This window comes from Lepisosteus platostomus, chromosome 5 (assembly GCF_059453375.1).
Source record: "Lepisosteus platostomus isolate fLepPlt1 chromosome 5, fLepPlt1.hap1, whole genome shotgun sequence".
Classification (NCBI taxonomy): domain Eukaryota; kingdom Metazoa; phylum Chordata; class Actinopteri; order Semionotiformes; family Lepisosteidae; genus Lepisosteus; species Lepisosteus platostomus.
Window position 1 is genome coordinate 34,456,241 of NC_142615.1, and position 14,051 is coordinate 34,470,291.

Here is a 14,051-nt window from a genome sequence, read left to right on the forward strand (position 1 = left end):
GGCAAAGCACTGCCCTTTTTCAGCCAGTTGGACACACTGCTCTGTTATATCTTCGTTCGGTGTGCGGTGAGCCTGCTCACTGAGCAAGTTGAGAAAGGATGTGAAATGGCTTTTATCCGCCAATTTCATTAACAAGGAGCTCAATATGCTTTCGATTATCTACAGGGTGTCTAGTGCAACACAGGCGATGGACTGCTGGGATTTGGAGCCAGGATTTCCCGTTAAGTAGACAGGTGCTTTAACCAACTAAGCCACGGCGCCGGCAGAATTCTCCTCTTTTACTGCCGCTTGGACACACCACTCTGAGACACCTGCGTTCAGTAAGCTGAGTCGGCTGGCTGAGCATGTTGCCTCCTTTACATTCGGGCCCCGACACTAAGAGAAACGTACAGAAATGGCTTTTATCGGGCACTTTTCATGTCCAATGCTCTTGACATCTCCCAAGGATGACAGAGTTCATTTACGACACTTTTCCTTTTTTTCTTCTTTCTGTACTCTTTGATGAAACAAAACGAGAAATCATGTAAGGGAAAATGTCTTTTTTTCATGGAGAAAACATGCACCAGGAAATGTTGTGTTTAGAAGAAGTGAGTTAACATGAAAAGTGACCTAATTTACCGGAGCAAATGCTCACCTAGCAAGATCTGCTTTACTACAAGAGAGAAGTAGAGTGAAAGACATGAATTTTTCACGCCGCTGTGGAACAAAATGCTTTTTTCTTGGAATTCTAAATCAATTAGAAATTCAGAGCGACAAATAAAGGCTTTGTCTGCTTAAAAGTGATGATTTTTTAAAACTGATAAAAATGTAGAAAACACGTTTCTCATTTAGAAATTTAAGATGGGGGTGGGGTATTACTAGTAGCGGCGCTGAACTCACCGTGGTGCAATTCATTTACGTGACGGGCTAGTGGTTTAATGGATAACGCGTCTGATTTCGGTTTATTAGATTGTCGATTCGACTTCTACCGGGGTTGTGTGATTTAAATCAGGCTCCTCAGAAATAGATGTCCGTTATGTAAATGAACCGCACCTGAAAGCAAACGGTGGGTCTGGGTTCCTTTCTTTCCTGCATGAAATAGCAAACCGTTACAAAAACAAAACACCAACTAATGTCCAATAGCGTTAGTCATTTAAGTAAACATGAATATACTGTAAGGTCTTGGTACATGGGAGTTGATTTCAACCACAATTAAAAAAGGGCAAATTATAATTACAGGCTTCAGACACTTTTTCATACAAAAGTGACCAAACACTCCCTAACTTTCAGGTTTGCTTGAACCTGTAACAGAAAGAAGGTCTGAAACTTCTATTCTCTGATGTTACTGTCTCTAAAGTCGGACGTGATGTTTCGCACATGTGCAGTGTGCCTTTTCTCTTGTCGTGTTCAAGATGATTTGCTGCATACGCTCCTGACTGGGTGTTCTGTACTGCACTGTTATTTCATTCAGATTATTTATGTGGTGGACAGATAAAACCCAACTGCGTGGTGTAATTTCCAGGTTCGGTACCAGCAGCACCTGCAAACACATCAGCTGACCTCGACATGATTTGAACACACAACCTTCTGATCAGGAGTCAGACGCGCTACCGTTGCACCACGAGGTCACTCGCCACATGTGCTTTTAATTCCCCCAAAGAGAACAATCAGCGTCCCTGAAAAATATTTTTTTCATTCTCTCCTGTGAGGAGCGCCGCTCTTCCAACGAGGGTCTCTTCTTCCCAGACCACAGATTATTCTTTCCGCCCGGCTCTCTCACAGAGAGCAGACACACCGTCTCCACTGATGTGTTTAGTACATCTATAGATCTGACCCCCTACAGCCCCGATATTCCTGGACAGGATATTTACCACCAGCCTCGTGAACTTCTCATCTTGACCTCTCCCAGGAGAGAGCACAATTAACACAGAATCCTCTCTCCATTAAGCAAATAACACAAAACACTGTTTACCTGTCAAGACAGAAAACCAGGCTTCTCCAGGTGAGGCTTAAACTCACAACCTCGGCATGACTCCACTGATGATGTCATTTTACATGGCCTGAACCAGGAAAGAGTTTGGAAGTCAAGAAGTTATAGTGTTGTTTTAATACTTGCCTACTCTTTCAATTTTTCGGTCAAATCTTGTTCTTATAGGCTTCAGTTTGGAAAAGTGCGCTCTTCAGAAGCTACCGAAACCGCTAAAGGTTACATAACACTTAATGCAAAAGCAACGTTCGGGTTTGAAAAAAGAATATTACTTGCTATGAATACAAACACTGTTACAGGAGGCGTGTTAGGGATATTTTAGCTTAGATCATCAATTCATCTTACATTTCTTCTCCATCTATATCAACAGCGTCATCGCTACTGAGCGCTAAAGGCAGGTCCTGGCAATACAATCTTCTTTAGAAAACATTTTTAAAACTATTTCCACTACCATACGTAAAGTAAAAGATATCGATTGCACGCAACTAATAAAATCTCTTTTCCAGGGACGTTATAGCTAGATGCAATCGAAAATGTATCAGCTTTAACATTTTCTTTTGGATCCACAGGACGATCAGCACGAGACTCAAAATATACCTGTGTTTGACTGTACAGCGTAGATTATACAGCATTTATGTTTATATTTATGTTAAAATGAAGGTAAATATATCAAAATATTTCTAAATATTTTAGCAGAGGACGCAACAGGAGTGTAAATGATATCTCCCGCCAGCCCTTCAAAGATACTTTTCCATGGGTGAATATGGTTGTCTGGGGAGTTGCGGTGTTGATCACTATTGGACTTCCCCGGTCTCAAGTGTTGTTGTTGGACACGGGCAAAAGACTTGCATTTTCGGCAAATATAAAGAGGTTTAAGGTTTCGGCTTTAGCGGAGGCAGTGTTTACATTGACAATAATAAGAAGATCGTCCCTGGGTGGGCTTGAACCACCAACCTTTCAGTTAAGGGCTGAAAGCGCTCACCGATTGCGCCACAGAGACTGACGAGAGAAGCTCTACTCCACTCGCACTTTTCCGGTCAAAAAATAAACATTGCTTGCATTTTCTTGCCTGTCGGCAATATTCCTTCTGCTCTGATAGGCAAGAATTAAATTTCTGTATTCTGTATTCTGTATTAATGTCTTGAAAAACAAATTGTTGCAGAAAGGAAATGCATTCATGCATTAAACTAAATCAAGCCCTACGCGGTTGTCCAAAAAGTTACGTTGAAGTTCGAAAACAGTTTTGGCACGCTATCTCAGTGCATTGTGCCACATTAAATAAAAGCACGAGAAAAGAGATTCAGAACACAAAGCTGTGTCAGTGTTCTGTGAAAAAAGTCGGTTTGAACGTCATGGGAGCTGTTTTAATAAGCTGCTGAGTAAAGAATATTTTAATCTTCCTGCTGTCAGTAGTATTGTCAATATAGTTGACCCTTACCTGAATGAAAACAGGACATAAAGAAAGGGTTTCAGAAATCAAACAAAGCTTTATTCCCGTGCTTACAGTCTGGGTAATTGGAGACAGGGCTGTTTTGCTTCCTATGGTCATATACGGGTTTTTCACACAAAGCCGTATTGAACAGTATTTCTCGCGTTGTGAACGTCTGTACACAGCGGTCCCCCGGGTTCCAGATAGTGCGTAATTAAGCATCAATGAAAAACCGGAGGTTTTAAAAAAGATAATTAACTCAGTGATAGTTTGATGTAAAGGCTGTGGAAATATCCACAAGTCGTGGTCTTTAAAATGCATTTGGTTTGAAGGCATTCTGTGCTTCCATTGCGAAGATATCGACAAAAGAATATTCGTGCTTGGTCAAACAAATGTCATAAAAACTAAAAGTAAATACTGAGAAAGCATTCACAATATATTTTATACACAAAGGAAGTATTCTCGCAACTCTAAGAGGTTTCGTGTAAACGCTACAGGCGTGCCAAAATCGTTTTCGAACTTCAAGCTAACTTTACCCCGGTGTCTTGCTTCGACCTTTAAAATGTTCAGTCGACTCCCACTCTTCCTAACACAATTAAAGAACCGCAAGCGAAAGGAGCAGTGTGGAGTTAAGTTCAGTGGTAGACCACATGCATCGCGTGTCTGAAGCCGTTTTCAATTGTCGGTGTCTCCACTCTGGATTTCTTTCTACGATACTGTATATCTTTTCTGTGATTTCTTTCGTGTGACTTCCCTCGTGTGGGAATTTCAGGACGACGCTCAAACAGACAGACTGAACGACATAGTATCTAAATACACGTATAACACACGTATTAATAAATAACACTTTTATTAATAAAAGACGTGTATTCATAAGATTGATCGTGAATAGTTGTGGTGTCTGGAAAACAATTGTAATTAAATATAATAATAATAATTTTCAAGAGAGTGGTGCATAAGCTCGTTATTTAGTGACTATATTATTTCCACTACATTCAGGACAAATGTAATGTTCTGCTTAGTCCCCTACTGAGTTGCTTTAACCTGTGAAGAGGTGGTTTGTTAGTCTCCTACTTCAGTAACATCTAATGGGCAGCAGTTGTTATTTTACGTTTGTTGCAATTGAGAATAGGTTTTGTACAGAGCTGCTGACAAATTTCAGCAGCCATGATTGTTGCAGCTGACCTCAATTGGAACTGCCCTCAATGTAGTGGAAATAATATAGACACTAAGTAATGAACTTATTTACCACTCGATTGAAGATTATTGTTATTTTAAATAAAATTCCTTTCCAGACACCACAACTATTCAGAATGAATTTCATCAATAAACGGCTTTATTAATAAAAGTAGTTCAGGTGGGTAGCTGCATCAGTATGCGTAGTCTGCAGGGGAACAAGTAATAGGTTTATTTCATGCTGAACAGAGAAGAGAGAAAACAACGTTTCGGCTGTGAAGCCTTCTTCAGGTGTGAGCTTGTGTGAGCATGTTCAACTTAAGTAATTTAAAATACAACGCAAAATTGTTTAAGAACTTGACAAGCCAAAACAACAGGTCGACCGGAGTTGTACTTTAATATTTTCGTATATTTACCTTAATTTGAATTCTAAATGTTAACCTACTGTAAGTGCTGTTCAATATTATGTTATTTTGTTGTACTTTTAAAATATTTTAGCTGAGGATTACACCTTGCCAACCATCTAAAATATCTGTAAAAGAGGCTTGTTTATTTGTATAGTATTATGATAAATATCCCTCGATATTGAAGGTCAGATGAAGAATTTGAAGAAACTATCAAAGAAGCAACGGCAATAGCAGAGGATGTTGATTTTGAACCAATGTTTGTACCTCAATAATCCAGCAGTCCTCGCTTGCAAGACTTCCTCAAGATATTCGGTGTTCTATACAGAAAATTGATGTACCAAGAGGGGTGGGTCCAAGGCAGAGACTGCGGTAGAGGAGGAATAAACTCCGCACGATGACTCTGTCTAATATTCGGCCCCAAAAAGGCATCATATTCGCTATTTGAAAAATAATCTCTTTCTGCTTTTTTATTTAAGTGTTTAGAGAAACTTCCTACAACACTACTCAAAACCTTTGCCCCTCTACTGAGCATATATTTTATTTTCCTGATATACTGTAGGAAACAGAGCAAATAAAAGAATTGCCATTTAATTACATGCAATACCAAATGCAATCTCTTACCATCTTAAGAGCAAGAGTTCACACGATAGTACAACAAAACCTGATAGTTTCCACAAAAAAGTGCCTCTTACAGGGCAAATATTCAGGAAGCCGCTATAAATTATCATCTGGTACCAAGTTTTCTATGTATATCACCATTCTCTCTTGTGTGTTAGACTTTCAGCAAGGAAAAATATATTTTTTTTACGATCCAGAACCTTGAATTACAACAAAAAATTGTTTTATATATATACTATGTACCAAGATCTCTCTGTAACAAAAACAAAACCACAATAATATTATTAGAAGAAAGAGATATGATCTCCTGGTTCTGTGGCTGAACCATATGTACTGTATATGGTTGTAGTTCTTAACCCTACTGTCACTTTCAATATTATATTATTAACCAGGAAAAAGACTTTCACCAGGTCTGTGAAAAGTAAAGCTTTATTTAAAAATTTAGCCCAAAGTGATACATTCAATTTACAGTACATAAAGCATATTACAAACATATTAAAAATGACTTATGTAAGTATAAAAAGCTAGACTATATCAAAGCCAAAAAAGCCACTGAGCAGGAACGTGACTTCCAATCTGTGTGTTCAGATGTCTGCGGCAACACTCATCCAGACATGTTTATTAGACAACATGTTTATTTTGCAAAGTTCATACCCAACCATCCTGGAGTACTTCAAAACAAAAATAATTATTCTTCTAAAAGCATTCGGGTTACATTCAGTCTTCCAAAACCTAATTTGAAAAGATGACTCATCAGTTCTGACTGAAGAGTCTAGAGTTTGAGCCTTGCTGCAGTTGCATGGGATTAATGTAGGATTATTTTAGTCATTTTTGTCTACGTGTGAGATGTTTTTATCATTTGAACAATTCTGCTGCTTGTTCTGTTTGCTTGTATCTATCTCTGTATTTCCCCTGATGTATACACATTGTTTTTGTTGTTCAGTGCTCTGTGAAGGCAGGGTTTTTGGAAATTGCTAGATGAAATCAGGCCCGATTGATTGATCATTCTTTTATCTACATGTGCTGGAAATAAGACACATCTGTCTGTCAGCAGCAGTTAACAGGTAACCACGATCACAATGTTCAGTGCTGATCTCAGAATTGCTGGACATTAGACCTTCTGTGGCAATGCAATGTCTTTCAATTTAAAGGTATACAGTAAATGTGTAGGTCAGTCTCACAGCCTGGCAGAAACAGCAGGAGACACATTAACATGGTCTCACTAGGCCAGTGACTTTGTAATTACTGTACACTGCCCTAACCTTATAATTCTGTGGATCTTCATAATCCTCATAAGCTATAGAACTGAAAACATTAAGGGAGAGAAAAAATAGTATTTTAACAGTGGCAGTGCAGGAACAAAAGGTGCATTATATTGGTTTTACTCAGTCCCAAGCTATAATCTAACACAGTCAGGCTCACACAGCTGCTTAGACTCTGACATCATCATAGTCAGTGCTGTCAACAGAGGAAGTTTCGTCTTCTGAGGGCTCTTTGGCCAGGAGACTCCGCACTCCAGGGGCAATAGGAGAGACACCGACAAGAGAAACACAGTCAGCACAAGAGGAAGACAGGCCCCAGCAAATAGATTCAGCCTGACAAGAGGAAATGGGATCTTCACTGACAGAAAAAAATGGATAAAAAACACAAGGCAATGTGATGAACAGCTAGGAGCTATGGGAGCTATTTCTAACTATTAAATCAATGTTTTCCATAGCCCAGTCTATTTGAAAACATAATAGGTTCTCCGGCAGCCATTTCTTTTTTTTGTTCACTATATTTGGCATATTTCATATATATTTTGGCAAATATTTGCTTTTGTGATGTTGTTTTTGAGAATTGCGAATTATGGATGGAGTTTGGAGCTTCTCTTAACTGAAACACTACATAAATATACCTATAAAAAGATTAATTTGCTTTATTATTTGGTACCTGGTTATGAAACACACTGTTGAAAAGCTTGGCTTGCCTTGTGTCTTGTGACATGTAGTCTGTGCTGCTGTTCTTGTTTTTCCTATTAGAAATATTAGTTTATTTTGCTATTTAGAAATAGCAGTTTCTGTCTGAAGTGCTGTTGTCAGCATTATACTATTGTTTTGTTTATTACACAATAGTTTTGCTACTGTGAAAACAAACTTAATGGTGGTGTTTAGAGAATATTGGAGATTAATATGTGATATATTTAAAGAAAAGTGTTTTTAGTAATGAAAAGTGTAGTGCTGAAAGCACATATATGTGTTTAGTCACTTAGGCCTACAATGGCTGAAAAGTTAGTCAAAGAAACAAGCTTGTGGAAAAGATATAAATTAACCGAAGCATCTGTCAAGATACATGTGGCGATCAATGCTGAGAAGTTTACAATTGGCATTCTTCCCACAATTTGAAAATGTGAAATGTGAGTGAAATAAGTTAATGTCAGAATATAATACCTATTAATTGTTTAATGAAAGGATATATAGAAAATGGTAGCTGTTTTCACCTTTGTTTATAGCATATACAACCATACAAAGGTTATTTTCAAGAAAATCAGTAGTAACTAGTGGTTCCCAGTAACTAATTGATCCAGGATATTAACCAGGTAGTTCTTGAAAAAAAGCCAGGGTATCATCTTCAACAATGGCTCTATATAAAAAGTTCCACAAATCTGACAAAGTTCCACAAAAAAGACACAGTAGAAAACTTTAAAATTACAAAATATGTATTTTGTAAACAGATATTCATATCCCCAATAAAATAGAAACAAGAAACATCAAAAACAGATTAATTAGATAATGTGTCTTCCTTAAAAATTCTAAAAATGTTATATTGTTTATATTATTTGCAACAGTGTGGGAGTGGGAGGAGCCACGGCGACCACCTTTAAGTTCGACGCCCATTCTGATGGGGCAGAGGCATCAGTGTGAGGATAGCGAAAACCAAAAAAAAGGCTGGACTATCACTCTTAGCAGGGGTCCACCCTGGGGGAAAAGAAAGATCACTTGGGACAGTGGCATCCAGACTGGACTATTCCTATTTAGTGGGATCCAGTATGGAAGAAAAGAAGAGCGAGGCCAAAACAAAAAAGAACTCAACCTGTCCCAGTAGGAGATACACGGCGGGACAGGCGAAAAGAAAAAAGAAAGTAAAACAGAGGAAAAATGTGGCCTCAAATGCTGTGGTCCTTAAGCAGTCACACAGCTGTGGTTGCTAGGGCAACGCGCCACCCTTTATCCAGGGCTCCGCCTCCACACTGAACACGCCCCCAAGTAATGCCACATACCATACATACATTACTGTAAATGTATAGCCTGTCCCAACATCCTTTTTGCTTTCAATTTAAATATAGGAGAACAGTAAATGGGATTGGGATCTAAACTTTCTTCCAATTTAAAATCTGTAGAAAACAGAATATATTAATAGAATATACTAATAGACTAATAGATGTGTTTTTTAGTCAGGACTTCATGTAACGTTTCTGAGTAGGGATTCCAGCTGGCACTCCAGGGATTGAGTAAAACCCACTCTATGTAACCTGCTTAACCTCCCACCCCCAATGTGAGCTCCCCTGACTACCACAGCCCTCACCTGAGATGGGCTCATTCTCATTGTTCTCAACATCATCGTATTCAGACTGCAGCTCATCACAGAGGAGTTTTCCTGGGAACAAGAGATCAATTAAATACAGTATGTGTTTCACCTAGTAAATTAATTTCAACAAACACACTGCTATTTTCTTCTGCTGCTTCTTATTACTTGTGAATTTGTTTAGATTTTCTATTCTAATTTCTTTAATTACTCCTAACAACTTCAAAGTAATAAGTTGTAATAGCAAATCAAGAAAATACTGTTGTAGATAGAGAACAGAGGAAAATTTTGGAGGACAGTGTATATTGGCCACAGGACTGATGTGGACACATATCCCTGTAAGACAAGATAACAGCCTGATGATTTAAGACTTAAAAAGTTAACTCAAGATTGGAGTGGGCATTAACATGTCCAACATCATCATAATACCAAATAGCATGTTAAAAATAAGTCAATGAGCTTCTTGCATTTTTCCTACAAACACGGGCTAAATTGATTTACTGAGGTTTGCAAAACAACAAAATTGAGTTTATCCAAATCTTGATAGAGTACACATGTGTAAGTGGGCAATGTTTACCTGGGACAGTGTGCTCCTTACTATCCTCCAGATTGTCATATTCAGAAGTCAGCTCATCAGAGAGGAATCTCCCTGTGAACAGGAGGACAGACCAGTAATACCTGCAGTCAGACAGCAGCCTCCCTGTCCTCTACTGGCTATTCCCACTAGGAGAGAAGCCAGGATGTGAACAGTAACACAGAGTTTGTGTTTCTAAGAAGAGACCGGGTGAATACTGCATTGAATTCTTTCTATTTAGCTAAACAATTGTCACGGATGTCAGATGGGCCAAGTGTCACGGATGCTGGAAGGGACAAACCGTGGAATGGCAGGAGATAAAGACCCTATGCATAGCGGCTGAGCGAAGGTGAATGAGAGACCCGGAAATATATAGCCCCAGAGAGAGAGAGAGACACCGGAAGGACAGCAAAGCACAGGAAACTAGGGACAGGAAAGGGTAGGAGTGCCCTCTGGCTGCAGAGGGCATGACAGTACCCCCCCTCCCTTTATGGGCGGCTCCTAACGCCCATACAAATAAATGAGCTGCACAGCACTGGGGGGAGGAAAAACCTAATTTAACTGAAAGGAAACCTCCGGGAGTCCACGGCTGAGAGCTGCCCCCTCCTCCAGGGTATAAACCTTTATTGGGTAGAGGAAGGGGGGGTCAGGTAGAGCTCCAGAAACTTAAAACAAAGTACACAAGCACAAACCACAACAAAGATAAACATGGGAGACTAGGGAAACAAACCACAAAAAACAGATAGGAACCAAAAGTTCCGAGACACATGGGGAAGGGGCACCAGAGAGAAGGGGAAAACAGGAAGTGAAAAAATCAAAACACCAAGCAAAAACTAAAAATCAAAACACAAAAACCCCGGAAAAATACCGCCGACTGCGCAATAGGCACGTTCACATTCTATCACTGATATCAGAGTTGACAACCCGAGGAAAGCCAGGCCGCAGCCCTCTTACAGGCACGGATGTCTGGAGTGATATCCAGCAATAAGAATAGAAGAACGGCAAAAAGGCTCACCAATCTATCGCTAATATCGGCGGAAGACAACCCGAGGAAAGCCAGGCACACGGCCCACTCACAGGTACGGATGACCGGAGTGATATCCAGCAATGAGGATAGGAGGGCCAGCTCAACATTCAATCACAGATGCCGGAATGACAACCCGAAGAAAGCCAGGCCGCAGCCCGCTCACAGTCGGAAAGAGCATCCCATTATTAGAATAGGAGAGCTGAGAGAAAAAAAAGCCCAGGGAGAAAAAAAAAGCCTGCTGGAAAAACAAAAATGCGCCACTCGCGGGGTCCGTAGTAGGCTCAGCATTCTGTTAAGGATGTTGGAAGGGACAAACTGTGGAATGGCAGGAGAGCAGAAAAGATCTTATTCGTAGCGGCGGAATGGGAGATTAGCCCGGCTCAGCAGTTCTGGAGTCGTATAGAAACCAATGCCCTCAGGCAGCGGACTTGGGGCGACCTGGTGCTAGGCAGGTCTCAGGCCATCTGAGTGTCAATGCTGAGTGAAGGTGAATGAGAGACCTGGAAATATATAGCCCCAGAGATAGAGACACCAGAAGGAAAGCAAAGCACAGGAAACTAGGGACAGGAAAGGGTAGGAACGCCCTCTGGCTGCAGAGGGCGTGACAACAATGATAAGTCTTTATCTTTCCCCAGGTACAGTGTCCCTAAGAGTAACTTCACTATTGCTCTGAGGTGTGAAATTGAAATGTTTTGTGTAGAAGATTGCTGTGCATCCATTGCTCGCTGAGAAAGCACATCCAGTTGGTTCACAGAGTCGGTAATGACAACCTGTGAACACATTCTGTGTCAGTGTGTTTGTTCACTTGTTGAGACTTAAGTATTGAGTGGTCAACAGTGTGATCTCCTGTCTCCTGTACAAGAGGGGGTGCTGTCATTGCCAGTGTGTGTGTCCACTCACCTCTCCTGGCGGTGCGGTGGGCCCCCTCTACAGTCTGTTTGAATGGAATTTCTTGGTAGACATTCATGGGTTCGAATTCTGCTTCAGCTAAAGCTTTGGAAAGAACAGACAAGGGGACACACAGCTTAATGGATATCTTAAAATATTTAATTTTTTGTTATATTTTCTTATGGGTGTTTTTAACAGAGGGAAGACAAAACCACTTGTCACTGCATAACTGCACAATGTTGCAACCAAACCGACAGCAGCTCAGAAACTACTGCTATCCCGGGACACCATAGCATTACCATGAATGATCACATTTCTTCTGAAGCTCCTATTCAAATACACTCTGGCCATTTGTTAATAAGTCTGTCATCCTATCAATCAGCCACTCAGTCTTCCCATTGATCAAACATGGCATTTTGTATAAAATCCACTGGAAAGGTGCTCTGTCATTGAGATAACTGAGCTGCTACTAGAGACATGCTAGCAGTGAACCCCGAAACCTGAGGTCCAAGACCTGAGGCTAAACTGCCCAGCACTGTTGCAGTGGCTGCTTTCCCTGCCTGTTTCTGTCTTCTCTAGTTCCTGTTCACCTTCCTTAGTTCCTTCAGCCTCTGGAAAATACAGAACTCCTGTGAGACACAGCTTTCAGCAACATCAGGCCTCATCATAACACAAATTCAATGTGATGAACTGAAAACAAATATTTGTGAGGTTAAGTTCCTTCTTATTGTATCTTATTGAAATTAAGATACAATAAATTCTTACTTATGTATCATGCACTTTACACATTGTATATAGGGCAGAAGAGAATATTCTCAAGGATCACGATGTGAATACAAGAAAGCAGTCTAATCCATAGCCAAGCAATTAAGTAGCCATTTCAGAAACAAAGGGAAAAGAGGACACCATTAGTTGTCCTAATTTGGTAAGGTGAAGAACTTTTCAATGTGTACATAGTGAGCACACATAGAAGGCTCTGACCAATAAATGGGACCTAACATAACACTTAAACAAATGAACACACAAGAACACCCAAGAGCAACACAGTAGAGCAGAACAGAATGAAGTGAACTGTAGAAGAACCCCACACTGAAACAAAACCCAAAGTCCCGGAACCTTGGCCTGTGATCTCCCCAAACTGAAATCCCACCAAGAATCCCTGGATCATAATTTATTGTCAGGTAAAAGCTCTGTGAAAGACAGCACACATCCCAGAGCTTGACTAAATGTCTTTTGTGAAAGTCTGAACAGATCAATGTAAACCTGTTGCTGCTGCACAGGTGTGCACACCTAGTTTGGAGTCTATGACCTGGGAAGATTCTCTCAACTTGTTAGGATATTTAGTTTGAAATGAAATGTGAATAGATTCTTTCTCATTGAGGTTGAGTATCCTTTGATTATTAAGATATACAGTTGAACATAAACTTGCATATACAGTGTAAGGAACAGTTCTTTCCGGACCCTATGCGGACGACACAATCCGAAGAAGTGGGGAAACACTAGGAAAAAGTCATGCAGGAATACTGGGCTGAAAACGGGGGGGGGGGGGGGCGTGTCCCTGGTGCACGGGGAAGGTGTGGCCGAGGCAAACAATCCAAAAGTAATCCACAGAGGGAATCCAAAAACGCAAGAAAGTCCATAGCCAGGTGATCCATCCAAACAAGGAATTAAAAACACGAACTGGGTCGGAACCGGCGGACAAGGAAAAGGAACAGAGGTTAAAACTTTAACGGGACCAGGCGCTTCCAGGTCCCGGACTCGCATGGTGCGGAAACCAGATGCAGAGCCAGGCTAAACGTCAGCGCCTGGCTTTTAAGGTGGGCTGGGAAAAGGGGTCAGGTGCACAGAATTAAGTCTGAAGTGAAAGGGCTCGAGCACCCTTAAGGAGGAGGGACAATAATCGTGACATACAGTTACTTTTACATGTGTAATAAACACAAACACCATCTCAGGTTTTCACAGTTGGACTCACTCCTTACCTTTACGCAGTTTCCTGTTCTGCAGCAGCTGCCCGACTAGCAGGACCAGCAGCACAAAGACCAGAGCTCCCAACGGGAAGAAGACCACAGCCGGGACAGTCCAGCCTCCTGCCTCCTGCTTTGGCTGTCTGGGTGATTTAGTGACCCCTGGTAAAGCCAGGAAAGGAGAAGAACTCAGAAGGGGAGATGTAGTGTTGGTTGAATACAAACCCTTGAAGCTTAAATCAGATGAACCCAACAGAAGGTCAACCAACCCCCTCCACCAGACCAGTAAAACTGTTAGTGTCATGCCAAGAAGAGAGAGAAAAGGTTTCTGCACTGCATATGTGAAGACGCATAAGTATGGAGAATAAGGATTATTTGGAACAGGAAAGCCTTGTAATTTACTTGTTGCTGCTGCTGGAGTAGCTGTTGTAACTGTTG

General features: G+C 40.8%; 1 long non-coding RNA gene and 2 other non-coding genes across 3 annotated transcripts; all 3 read right to left on the minus strand.

Moving 5' to 3' along the window:
• Positions 1-1,535: 1,535 nt before the first annotated feature.
• On the minus strand, positions 1,536-1,607 carry trnar-ccu (transfer RNA arginine (anticodon CCU)). The gene has a single exon. It is a non-coding gene; the product is annotated as a tRNA-Arg (tRNA).
• A 1,285-nt stretch (positions 1,608-2,892) lies between these two features.
• trnak-cuu (transfer RNA lysine (anticodon CUU)) lies at positions 2,893-2,966 on the minus strand. Its single transcript has one exon. It is a non-coding gene; the product is annotated as a tRNA-Lys (tRNA).
• A 6,782-nt stretch (positions 2,967-9,748) lies between these two features.
• Positions 9,749-14,017, minus strand: LOC148665782 (uncharacterized). Its single transcript, XR_015936599.1, has 3 exons — positions 13,629-14,017; positions 11,662-11,754; positions 9,749-9,809 (listed from the first exon to the last, which is right to left on the minus strand). It is a non-coding gene; the product is annotated as an uncharacterized LOC148665782 (long non-coding RNA).
• Positions 14,018-14,051: the final 34 nt, after the last annotated feature.